The following is a 13,068-nucleotide window of genomic DNA, read 5'->3' on the forward strand; positions in this document are numbered from 1 at the left end:
GACACTTTTTTACCACCATGGTGTATTACACCACCTAAAATTGTGTTTCATCTGGCGCATCTGAAGAAAGATCGTAGAGATGCTGTAGTTTATAAACAATTGTTCATGGAAATTCAGGACAAGTACCGTGATTACATTCCTGTGTATACAGATGGATCACGGGATGGGAATTCTGTGGCTTGTGCTACAGTTTTTCCATCAGACACAATACTTTCCATGCGACTGCCTGACTCAGCATCAATCTTTAGTGCTGAAGTTTGGGCAGTCATTAAAGCCTTAGAAGAAATCAAAGATTTAATAGCATCGAAATTTATTATTTTTACAGACTCACTTTCGTGTCTCCAAGCTTTACGTAATATGAAGCTGGACCATCCCTTAATTGGGATGGTGATACGAAAGTGTGTCTTTTTATCTATTGCCAATAAAGACATTGTATTTTGTTGGGTACCCAGCCATGTTGGCATCAGGGGCAATGAAAAGGCAGATTCAGCTGCCAAGTCTGCTTTGGATTTGCCTCATGCCAGGGTTGTTGTGCCTTATACTGATTTTAAACCTAACATCAACCAATTTATCTTTTCGATTTGGCAACGTGATTGGGACGGTGAGGTTACGAACAAGCTTCATGCTATCAAGCCAGTCTTGGGAGAGTGGCAGTCCTCCTATAGACAGTGCAGGAAGGATGAAATAGTCTTGTGTCGTGCCCGCATTGGTCATACTCGCTTGACCCATTCATTTATCTTAAAGAAAGATTCTCCACCTCAGTGTGAACACTGTCAGTGTACTCTGAATGTGCGTCACATTTTGGTGGAGTGTCAGTTTTTGAAAGAAATTCGAAAAGATATATTTGGTCAGAGAAATGTGATGGAATCCTTTCGATTCCATCCAGAACTTTTATTACAATTTCTTCGAGATACTGACTTTTATTGTAAATTTTAATTTGATTCATCTGTGATATTTGTATTTTTGCAGTTTTTTACACTGTGTTTTAATTTAACTGTTGAATTTTTATATTGAAGTTGATTATCGAATTTGTTTCGCTTTTACCATAGTTTGACACCCAATAGCCGATGTATTTTTCGTGCTGGGGTGTCGTTAAACATTCATTCATTCATTCATTCATTTATCTTAAATAAAGATCCTCCACCTCAGTGTGAGCACTGTCAGTGTACTCTGACTGTGCGTCACATTTTGGTGGAGTGTCAGTTTTTGAAAGAAATTCGAAAAGATATATTTGGTCAGAGAAATGTGATGGAATTCTTTCGATTCCATCCAGAACTTTTATTACAATTTCTTCGACATACCGACTTTTATTGTAAATTTTAATTTGATCTATCTGTGATATTTGTATTTTTGCACAGTCCTTTACACTGTGTTTTAATTTAACTGTTGGATTTTTATATTGATGTTGATTATCAAATTTGTTTTGCTTTTACCATAGTTTGACACCCAATAGCCGATGTATTTTTCGTGCTGGGGTGTCGTTAAACATTCATTCATTCATTCATTCATTTTTGGTGCCCGGGTTCGCCACACTGGTAGCAAACTTCAGGCTGGTCACGGTAGCGAACGGTGAACTTTAAATTGTGGGTGTTGAATTGGCGCGGTATCGGTTTTTCAATTTTTATTTTCAAGGTTCTCTCACCTGTTTTTATGGAAGTGTTGCGCCATACTGAGTAGGTGGGAGAAGATACTATCTCGCGGTACTGCGACAAAATGTCCGTTATGAACGAGTGGTGAATGGTAATGGGGAGGCCCCTCACCCGCACCCAAGTACCTCCGGGGTATTTTTCGGTTACGTCGCAGGACCTTCCACGAGCCGTTAGTCCTTCCAGGACTAGCTGGTCCTTGATGTCCTCTTCGGCAGCTATGATGCCCCATATGTCTCTGCCCTTAGGTATAATCGCAACGATGTGATCTGCGACCGGTCCTAGAGCCGTACATACCTCTTCACCTGTAAGGGCAGGGACGAAACAAGGGGTGTAGGCGAAAACCACCTCCTCCATTGTTGTCGCGGTCCAAGGTCCAAAATAATAGTAACTATACTCACAATAGCTTTCTTCACGGTTGAGAGAGAATTTTGGTGTAACACCAAGCGCGCTTCTGCGGTCTTTCCAGAGAAAAGAAAACAAAAGGCCGAGAAGCGATGCCGTTCGCCGGTTCGACCCTTTTTTTTACTATATCCCAAAGGTCTTCCTCGAGTGACAGGTTTCCTCTCGGCGTACGATCGTTGAGCAAATTTTAGGCTTGGCCTCCAGGTCGCCGCGCACAGTGCATTTTGCCGTGCGACGGCAAACGGTCGTTTCCTTTACCTGTGCGCCTCCTTACCACGGTGGCACTACTCTTGTCAGATGAACCCATTGCTTGGCTTGGCTTTGCTTTACCTTCTTCATCGTGGCTGCTACGTCATGTCTTCCAAACGTCGCGTTTTACCAACGAATGCGTCAATGAATGAAATTTTGCAGGCCATGTTTGTCTCTTCTTTGTCAATTTTGAGGTGATGTGCGGGTCTGGCCAAGCTAGGCTCGGGGGAAGGGGGGGGGGGGGGCTAAGAGGCGATATACCGTGCTCTCAACGCAAGGGCTGGATATTTAAACTGTTTTTGGTTTTTTTAAATAGTGGTGGGCCATTCCCGGAGGTACTGCAATGCCGGGTCAACCCGTGGTGAGGGCGGAGCAAGCCCCGGGCACCTCACCCCCTTTCAAAAATCAGTTTAATATCGATGTCCCCCAATGGAGGACGTATCAGATATCAAGCTGATAAGAACAGATACTTTTTTTAAATTTTTTTATTTCGAGGGTATCCTCCAAAAAAGAGGCTCCCATTTATTCCGAACCGCAAAAATCACGCCCAAACAACGGAGACTTCAGGCAGCCCCACGCCTCACAAAATACCCACAGGCTGTAACTCAGCCCGTGTAAATTAAAACCCATGAATGAAATGAACATGGACGATAATGATATACACAATGAAAAATGAACATGAAGTATGAATAGATGAACACTAAAAAAATTATCCGAATATACAAACACCCCCTCCCCCAATGTCAAAAATTATTTCCTTGACGAAAGTTTCCTAAACGCTTTTGTCTCTATAAACCAATTATGCTGCACATCAGCACACAAATTGTATCTATTTACAAGTTCACGTGAAACAAATCGACCACAATCGGTTTGAAAAAAACCCACGAGCGTCAGAACAAACACCCTGAAAAATAACACTAAGTTTCACATCCGCGTCATCGGCACGTGGAAGCACGTTCACATAACACAGGCTTGGCCGAGACAGAAGACTTTGGAGGCTCCACAGGGGAAACCCGAGTAGACCGAAAACGAGAAGTTTCACATTCCATTGAAACATCACGACGCACAGGCGAAACAGACAACCAGGCACTGGTTTCGCAATACTAACAACAGGAGGAGGAGAGAGATCAATTTCAAGTCTATCGTCTCCAACCGACCCCTCCATATCCTCACCTTGGCTATCACTTGACTGTACTTCTGTACGATCTAGATACAGCACTAATCACTTCAAACAAAAGCACTAAAACACTTTTTGCTGACGACACAGCATTCTGGAGGATAGGTAAATCCTATGATGATATCAAAACAGACCTCCAGAATGATTTAGATAATCTACTTAGATAGTCAGCAGCCTGGGGGTTACCATCTCCAAAGCCAAAACTAACAGTATAGTTTTTCAAAAATGTAGAGAATTTAAAAAAAGATGTAATTTAGAGTTGGAATTTAAAAATATTATTATTAAACAAGTGCAATCTGTCAAATTTCTGGGTGTAATCTTCGACCATGCCCTTAGTTTTGGCGAACACATTGCTGGAATTACTGGTAATTGTGTCTTTTACTTAAATCTTTTGAGGATACTATCCGGTACGTCATGGGGCGCAGATAGAAAAACTCTGCTTATGGTCTTCGAGGCCTTCATAGTGTCCAGACTCCAGTATGGTGCAATGGCCTTCGCGTGTGCAACTCAAACACACCTAAAAAAAACTTGATGGAGTATATGGTAGGGCCCTCAAGATAATTATTGGGGGAGCTATCTGTACTCCATATGATAGTATAATGGTAGAACTTGGAGTACTGCCTCTAACTTTGAGGAGAATCAGGCAGGGTTTCAGATATATAAGTAAAATAAGGAACCAAGTGCCTGATTCCCCTATAAATAGTTTAACTCCTCAAAAGGTTAAAACGGTCGGTGATAGGGGACATATCCATCATTTCGTATCTTAATAAATTTGCCACTGATTTTGGTGTTTCTGGACTAGCCATTGGTGATGCTAGTGATCGCCTCGAATATCCATGGCAGTTCGAACGCCCAGTGGTAAACTTCCACATTAGAAGTGAAATAATTAAATACGACAACCCATATATTAAAAAAATTATCTTTCAGGCAGTGGTGGAAAAATTCTATCCAGACTGTGTACAAGTGTACACAGATGGATCGAAGGATCCCGCCACTGGGAAAACAGGTATGGCTTTTGTTATTAAAAATAATAAAAACATAAAACCGATAGCCATTAGGGCCAGGCTTACTGATAATGTTTCGGTTTATACATCAGAACTTATTGCCATACTTTATGGGTTAATGTGGATACAAAACGATAATTTAAAAAGAAATGGCCCTGGTGGATATGTGCTTTTCACCGATAGTTTAAGTTCATTGCAGGCTATCTTAGGATGTGGGGGTGTGAGACCCGAAATTGTCAATAACATTTTCAAATGCTATAATAGTATTATCACCAGTGGAACCAGGGTTGGACTTGAATGGGTGCCGGCACATGTCGGCATTCCAGGAAACGAACTTGCTGACACGAACGCCAGAAATAGCCTGCGTGATAATAAAATAGGAATTGAGATTAAACACAACTATAAAGAATTTAATTCTATCTTAGAGCCACACCTTGGTAAATTATGGCAGTCCGAATGGGATCACCATACCAGGGCGTGGCATGCATATATTAAGCCGAAGGCAGCGGGACCCGGCCCTATATCCTTCAACATTAAGGCCACAAAAATAATTTCGAGACTTAGAATGGGAGTATGTTATGGCCTTAATGGAAATAAATTCAAAATAAAAAAATCTCCCACCCCTAACTGTCTGGTGTGTAACAAGATGGAGGACGTGAAACATTTTCTACTTGAATGCACCAGACATACGCCAAAACGTAAGAATTTAGAAAATTTGTTTAAGAGAAATAATTTAGTGCTCAACGGTCTAAATTTATTGAACCCCCCCCCCCCCCCCCCCCCCCCCCGATTGAGCACAAGAGGGGTATTGATAGGCTCCTGATGGCCTTCGTGCTTGGAACTAAAGTAAATATTTAATTAACATAAGTAGTTATATATCAATAAATAGTATTTAATCTCGTGTGGCTGTCCATGGCCGGTTATATCATAGCCCCCCTCCGCGGGGGTAATTAATTAATTTTTAGATACACTAATTTAAATAATATTGGTAACTTATTATAAGACAAACCTGGTTCGTCTCCCCATTTGTGTATTATCCTCATGGTGGATTACGAACCGAGGAGTCGTAGGGTAATATAAAGGGAGGAGCCCCCCCCCCCCCCAGGTGGTTTTATCCTTTGGGGGGTGGGGTTACCCCCCCTTTAGGGAAGTTGTAATTAATTAAAATGGGGGAATTAATATAAGGTTATTAGTTAATAATATAATTTGTTAAAATACTAATTTTCCCAATTAAACAACTATAATATAACTTTCTTTCCGATCGCGCCTGGCGAACTTATGGACGAAGGAACCCTTTAAATATACATAATTTATATAATATACCGGTTTTTAACTTCACAAAATATAATATATATTAATTTTAATTAACAATTTTACAAGAACATTTAATTTTAACTAATAAGGTAAGAATGTGATGAATGAATGGAGATAATGAAAGATCAGCTTTATGATATTTTATTTTATTATATATTTTTAATCATTGATTTAATAAACCAAGAGAGGGAGAAAGAAATTTCTTCCTTCTCTAATTAAATGGGACTTAATTGTACCCATGCCGTCTAGAGGTCTTTGGTATTATTGCCCTGGACCTCTCATCGGTTTTTATAGATTAAAGGGTGATGGCGTCTGTGAATGACATAACTTTCAGATTCTCCTGGACTACTGAGAGCCGCCCGGAACCAAGTGATCACCAGAGGTGGTATTTCTGCTCCGCCGACGGGCCAGACACAAAACTTTCACTTCAATGATTGCAGATATAACTTCTGTCACTCTAAAAGTGACATCCACTCTCCTAGTGGATTTATCAAAATAATTAAACTAAAGAATTTATGAAATAAATAAATAAATAAATAAACCATATGAGGGCCGCGCTGGTGGAGGGCATCGCGGTTGGGATGGCGAGGGTGGGGGGTGGGAGACCACCGGAAGATAGAAGGTAGGCGTAGGCGGTTTGGCAGTAGGGGAGTTAGGTTTGTTCGGGGGGCTCCGGCCCCCCCTCCCCTGGGTCTCGGCCCCCTCCTGTCTGCCACACTTAGATTCCCAATACCGACGTGGCACCTCCCCTAAATGACGAAACTTCCTGTGAGGCGGATTCGCCCAGTATAAGAACCTTTCCCCCAATTCCCCTAGGGTTAAACGAGTATATATAGACCTAGAGACATTTTAAGTTTAGATCACCCGGTCAAAATTGTGGCAAAAAAAAAAAATCTTTAAGAAATAGGTATTTTATATTTGGAAAGCACAAATAAATTTTGTAATGTCCCTTTAATATTTTTGGCTTAAATTTCAAAATTGTCCCTATATTTCTGTCCCGGACCACTCCAGCTGGCTATCCAGAGGATGGGCCCGTGAGAGACATGCTTGAAACCTTAGTGGTATATGAGCATGTAAATAAATATTGGAATGGAATGTACTTCTTCCATCTCTTCATCATTCTGCTCTACCGCACTACTTTCCTTTTTCCTTCACAGTATTAACTTGCACAGTACTCACATTATTTACACTAACATCTGTCACTGCACCATCTTTCACTGTTGCACCATCTTTCACTGTTGCACCATCTTTCACTGTCGTACCTTCTTTCACTGTTGCACCATTATTCACTGCATCTTTTACTGGCGCACCTTTTTGCACCGCTGCATCTTCTTTCACTGTTGCACCATCTTTCTCTGCCACCCCTTCTTTCACCGCTGCTCTTTCTTTCACTGTTGCACTAACGTTTTCAGGAACAACTGCACTGGAACTTGCAACACCATCTTTCACCACCTTCGACCACGTACGTGACCCCCCCCCCCCCCCCCCCACCCCCCTTTAACAGGGGACATGACCGCCGCTGGTGACCGGACTTATGACATTCCAAACAGAGAGGCATACGACCACGCACCACGAGTAAAAACTTAAGACCGTGAAATTCTGCTTCTTGCGGAATCTGAGCATACTGGTCTCCGGTACACTGAACACAGAGAGAACGCACACCATTACAAATTCCGTTTTCCTTCTCGAATTCCGACGAAATAACTTTCCCACACAAGTTTTGATTAAAAAAATCCTCCAGAAACAGTGGAGTAATCCAATACGGCAGCCAATGTACTCTTACTTGCACAGTACGATAACCAACAGCGCACACGGCCATGGACACGCCGCCACTGGTAACACGCCCTGCACACATGTTACTAAATGTCAATTTCTCTTCGGCTTCACGGAAACCCACGATCCATGCCGAACTTCCGATCGCACGATGCACGACCGCAACAGTGTCCAAGGAAACCACACTATTTACAGCTGACATGATGCAGTCACGTGATGGTGGACCGGAACCTTTACAAGGTGACAAGGTCACACAAGTGTCTCGAACTCCAGAATTAACATAATCCTCCGAGAAATCCATCACGAATACAAAACACAAACAGCAACAATTACAGCAATATAAACGAATTAAAAAATGTACTCACATCACAAGAAATCCAAACACAAATCCAAAGAACAGATAATACACACTGACGATCGCAGCCAAAAGGCCGATAATTTTTTTGTTTTGTTTCAGGTAACTCCCGAACATGTCGGGTACCCCATTTATTTATCAAAAAACCTACCTATTTACAATAAACCAGGTCTCCTTAAGTGTTAATAAAAATATACATAAAAGTATCAGTGCTTGTATTAATTATATATACATTTTAAATAGTGCATGTGTTTGTTCTTGTAATCTTTAATTTATTTAGTGTGTGTATCTACAAAAGTCATACCTGGTTATCGGACCTGGCCCCCAAAGCTACAAGCGGGGGGGGGGGTGTGTGTGTCCAGATCTATTTTACTACATTTTTTGTGCATTTGCCAATTATTCTCATAACTGATATGTAATGTCGAAAGTGTCATTGCACTTGGCGATGACCCCTCCGAGACACCAGTGTTTCAGGAATGTTTCTTTTCTGTTTGGCCGCTCTAAGGCGGCGAAATACTCAGCTTCAACCCTTGAATAGACTAAGTGCTTAAACATTGCCATTTCATTAGATGGCTTATCTCCCTCTAATAATTTACGTGTTGTCCAAATTACCCTTATAACTTTACTCCACAGAAAGATTCCTAGTTTCAATGCATTGTCTCCAGGCTTATGTTTTATGCCAAAAATCATGGCGTACGGGTTCAAACGGAAATTATTGCCTAAAATTTTCCTAAAGATCGGTTGTAATTGTTTAATAAATGTTTTAGTTTTCTTACAGTGAAAAAAAAGGCGTGCAAGACTGAGTCCACTTCGTTACACACACGGCATTCCGGAGTGGGCTCAATCTTCCAATCGTATAGATGATTCTCACTGCAATTACGTTTCTTATCATTTTATAAATTAAATCATAATCTGGATTTTCGATGTGACCGGAATTTAGTGTTTTCCAAATGTTTTGCCAATTTATGGTTTCATTAAAAGCTGTTTCCCACCTGGTCTTAAACGATGCATCTTTGTAAGTTCTAGATAACAAGGCTGTGTAAATGTCTTTTGTCTACGCGTCTGTTACGTCCTTTTTCGTATCACCTACGTTGATCCGAAAGATGGCGTCTAAGTCACCATCATATGGGGCTTCGTTCCGTAAAGTCCATAGTAACGTCAACGGGAATTTGTTCTGTATGTCTTTTAATTGGCGATAAAATGCCGCACTAGTTGAACAACCAGTGAAGTCCAGAAAGTCGTTCGTACCCAAGTCCCAAATGTCTTTGACTATATTAATATTAGAGGGTTTAACCTCTATCACAAGTTTCAGGAAACTGATAACAGAGCTGGGGGTGTTTCCATTTTAGTAAATGAAAATATCCCTCAGAATGTAATTCCATTAAATACTAATTTGCAAGCTGTGGCTGTAAAGGTCACAGCCCATAACATTATAACTTTATGCTCTCTCTATTTGCCTCCTCGTAATAATTTCAATTTCAATCCCAAAGATCTTCAAGATCTCTTCGACCAACTCCCTAGCCCTTTTGTGGTTATGGGAGATTTCAATGGTCACCACACTTTGTGGGGATGCGGTGGGGATGCGAGGATGTAAATACTCGAGGCAAACAATTAGAAGACTTAATTCTCAAAAATGACTTAATTATATTTAACGATAAAAGTCGAACTTATTTTCACTCTGCAAGTGGCTCTTTCACTTCAATTGATCTAACTTTATGTAGTCCATCACTGTTTCTGGATTTCTCTTGGAAAGTCGGTCCAGACCCCTGTGGCAGTGACCACTTTCCGATTTTTTTGGAGAATGATGGACCACCATCACTTGAAAGAGTTCAAAGATGGAAGTTATGGAGGGCTGACTGGGATCAGTTTCAGCATCTATGCAGCACTCGTCTGCAACAATCTGCCATTGACGATGCTGACTATCCCATACCCTTTTTCACTTCCATTTTGAAAGAAATTGCAGAAGAAACTATTCCCAAGACTTCGGCAGTGCCGAAACGTTTCACTAAACCATGGTTCAATGAATCATGAAAAGATGCTATTAAGGAACGAAAGAGGCACATTGAGAGGTTTAAACGGGAACCCACCTGGGACAACCTCTCTGCCTATCGTATTGCTAAGGCAAAGGCCCGCAGAGAGATCAGACAAAGTAAGAAAACATCTTGGAGAAAATATATCTCCAAGTTGAATTCCCAAACCTCTGTGAAATCTGTTTGGAATAGGATCCAGTAGTACTGTCCATCATTTGTCTGTCAATGACACAAACGTCACATCTCAACGTGACATCGCCAATGCACTGGCAGACAACTTTTCTCATAACTCCTCTTCTGCGTTCAGCTCAGATGCTTTTACATCTGTCCGTACTAAAGCTGAAAAGCAACCTATTAATTTTTCATCTGCGAATGCTGAAGTATACAACAGGCCCTTCTCTTCGGAGGAGTTGCAGGATGCTCTTCGAAAAGCCCATGATACTTCGGTGGGACCAGATGAAATACATTACCAACTACTAAAACACTTACCCAAATCTTCTCTTTTAGTTCTTTTGAACATCTTTAATAAAATCTGGAGTTCTGGTGACTTTCCTTCTGATTGGAGGAAGGCTATTATAATTCCTATTCCAAAGCCTGGCAAGGATCCTACTGACCCTACCAGTTACCGCCCCGTCGCTCTCACAAGCTGCATCTGCAAAACTATGCAACGAATGATCAATCGTAGACTTGTCTGGTTTCTCGAGTCCCACAAATTGCTTACTAACGTGCATTGTGGGTTCAGATCCAGTCGAGGTACGGTTGATCATCTCGTTCGATTTGAAACGTTTTGTCGCGAGGCTTTCGTCAATAATCAACACCTGGTTTCAGTGTTCTTTGATTTGGAAAAGGCCTACGATACCACATGGAAGTATGGGATTTTAAAAGACCTCCATGGCATGGGCCTAAGAGGTCTTCTTCCAAATTTTATTTCTAACTTTTTAAAAGATAGAATTTTTAAAGTGCGAGTGGGATCCACGTTTTCAGATTCCCACTCACAAGACATGGGGGTGCCCCAAGGTAGCATCTTGTTGGTTACCCTATTCTTAATTAAAATTAACAGCATCGCCCAGTGTTTAAAACCTGGTGTCGATTGCTCACTATACGTTGACGATTTTCAGATTTGTTACAGGTCGTCCAATATGAGTATCATTGAGCGTCAGTTGCAGCTTTGTTTGAATAAGCTTCAACAATGGACAACTGACAATGGCTTTCGATTCTCAAAGTCAAAAACGGTCTGTATGCACTTCTGCCAGAAAAGAGGTCACCACCTAGACCCTCAGCTGTTTCTGGACAAAAGCCCGATTCCCGTGGTCGAGGAGACCAAATTTTTGGGAATTATATTTGACAGGAAGCTATCTTTCATACCTCATTTAAAATATGTTAAAAAGAAAGGGCTAAAGGCCCTAAATATTCTCAAAGTTATTGCCAGCACAGAGTGGGGAGCAGACCGTAAGGTTATGCTCCGACTGTATCGATCTTTGATTAGATCTAAACTAGATTACGGCTCTATTGTGTATGGGTCGGCACGCAAGACTTACTTGCAGATGCTTGATACAATACACAACCAGGGACTTAGGCTTTGTCTTGCTGCTTTCAGAACATCTCCTGTGGAAAGTTTGTACGTCGATGCACACGAACCTAGTTTGGGTGCTAGACGTGCAAAGCTGTCTCTGCAGTATGCTACCAAGATAAAGTCAATGCCAAAACACCCCACCCATAACGCTATCTTTGACAACCGATTTATGAAGTTGTTTGATGCGAAGCCAAATGCAATCTGCACATTTGGTCTTCGCATTAGGCAGCTTTTATCTGCTTCCAACATTGATCTTTCAGACATTTTGGAAACACCTTCATATTTTGTTTTGCCACCTTGGTGCATAAAACCACCTAAAATTGTGTTGGATCTCGTGCATTTTCCATCAGACAAAATAATCTCTATGAGATTGCCTGATTTGGCATCTATATTTAGTGCCGAAACTTGGGCAGTTATTAAAGTCCTAGAGGAAATCAAAACCTCTAGCTCCTCTAAATTTATAATCTATACCGACTCACTTTCGTGTCTCCAGTCTTTACAATATATGAAGCTGGAACATCTCTTAATTGGGATGCTGATACGAAAGTGTGTCTTTTTATCTATTAACAATAAGAATATTGTGTTTTGTTGGGTACCCAGCCATGTTGGCATCAGAGGCAATGAAGAGGCAGATTGTGCTGCCAAGTCTGCTTTGACTTTGCCACGTGCCAATGCTGGTATTCCCTATAGTGATCTCAAACATCACGTAAATAATTATATCTTTTCTACTTGGCAAGATGATTGGAACGGTTTAGTCGCGAACAAGCTTCATTCTGTTAAGCCAGTCCTGAGAGAGTGGCAGTCATCCTACAGGCGGTGCAGAAGGGATGAAATAGTCTTGTGTCGTGCTCGCATCGGACATACTTACATTACCCATTCATTTATTCTCAAGAAGGATCCTCCACCTCGGTGTGAGCATTGTCAGTGTACACTGACGGTGCACCATATTTTGGTGGAGTATAATCATCTGATCCAGACTAGAAACGATATATTCGAAGCAAGGGATGTGGTGGAATCCTTTAGATTCCACCCTGAACTTGTACTAAAGTTTTTAAAAGAAATAATATTTGAATATTTGATTTATAACATGAATTTTACCTTTATAACAAATGTGATATGTATTATTTTGTACAGCTCTTTACACTGTCTTTGACTTAACATTTCAAATGTCATGTACCACCGCACAGCTCTATACACTGTTTTTAACCTAACCTTTTATTTTTACCATTGTATGACACCCAATAGCCGATGTATTATTTGTGCTGGGATGTCGTTAAACATCCATTCAATTCAATTCCTTCGCTTCGTATATTATTGTGCAATTTCTTAGGTATAGTTGGGTTGTCGTGTAACGGTTCATATATGATTTGCTGATAACTGTCGGTGTCCCTTGTCAGGTCAAGGTAATTCCATGTTAATAAAATTTCCCTGTAAATACTCGGCATTGAGACGAAATTTACTTTATTATTTATGATTTTACATTTTAATATATGTCTTTCAATGTTTAAGTTTTTGTAAAGGCCTAAAAAGTGATAAGCTAAA

General features: G+C 40.9%; 1 non-coding gene across 1 annotated transcript; it reads right to left on the reverse strand.

Moving 5' to 3' along the window:
• Positions 1-2,613: 2,613 nt before the first annotated feature.
• Positions 2,614-2,814, reverse strand: LOC121376570. The gene has a single exon (XR_005958472.1). It is a non-coding gene; the product is annotated as a U2 spliceosomal RNA (small nuclear RNA).
• Positions 2,815-13,068: the final 10,254 nt, after the last annotated feature.

Source organism: Gigantopelta aegis, chromosome 6, assembly GCF_016097555.1.
Source record: "Gigantopelta aegis isolate Gae_Host chromosome 6, Gae_host_genome, whole genome shotgun sequence".
In the NCBI taxonomy this organism is placed as follows: domain Eukaryota; kingdom Metazoa; phylum Mollusca; class Gastropoda; order Neomphalida; family Peltospiridae; genus Gigantopelta; species Gigantopelta aegis.